We start from the raw sequence: 731 nt of genomic DNA, 5'->3' as shown, positions 1-731 counted from the left end.
CTCTCTCTCCTCTCCTCTCTCTCCTCTCTAGATGTAGATGATGTCTTCTCTCTCTCCTCTCCTCTCCTCTCCTCTCCTCTTTTTGTGTTGGTTAACTTCTCTCTCTCCTCTCCTCTCTCTCCTCTTAGATGTAGATGAGTGTCTTCTCTCTCTCCTCTCCTCTCCTCTCTCTCTCCTCTCTAGATGTAGATGAGTGTAACTTCTCTCTCTCCTCTCCTCTCTCTCTCTCCTCTCTAGATGTAGATGAGTGTCTCCCCCTCTCTTCTCTCTCTCCTCTCTAGATGTAGATGAGTGTAACTTCTCTCTCTCCTCTCCTCTCTCTCCTCTCTAGATGTAGATGAGTGTATTTCTCTCTCTCCTCACCTTTCTCTCTCCTCTCTGGATGTAGATGAGTGTAACTTCTCTCTCTCCTCTCCTCTCCTCTCTCTCCTCTCTAGATGTAGATGAGTGTACCTTCTCTCTCTCCTCTCCTCTCTCTCTCCTCTCTAGATGTAGATGAGTGTAACTTCTCTCTCTCCTCTCCTCTCCCCTCTCTCCTCTCTCCTCTCTAGATGTAGATGAGTGTAACTTCTCTCTCTCCTCTCCTCTCTCTCTCCTCTCTAGATGTAGATGAGTGTAACTTCTCTCTCTCCTCTCCTCTCCTCTCTCTCCTCTCTAGATGTAGATGAGTGTAACTTCTCTCTCTCCTCTCCTCTCTCTCTTCCTCTCTAGCTGTAGATGAGTGTAACTTC

This window comes from Coregonus clupeaformis, unplaced genomic scaffold (assembly GCF_020615455.1).
Source record: "Coregonus clupeaformis isolate EN_2021a unplaced genomic scaffold, ASM2061545v1 scaf2402, whole genome shotgun sequence".
In the NCBI taxonomy this organism is placed as follows: Eukaryota; Metazoa; Chordata; class Actinopteri; order Salmoniformes; family Salmonidae; genus Coregonus; species Coregonus clupeaformis.
Note: the sequence above shows the minus strand (reverse complement) of the source record.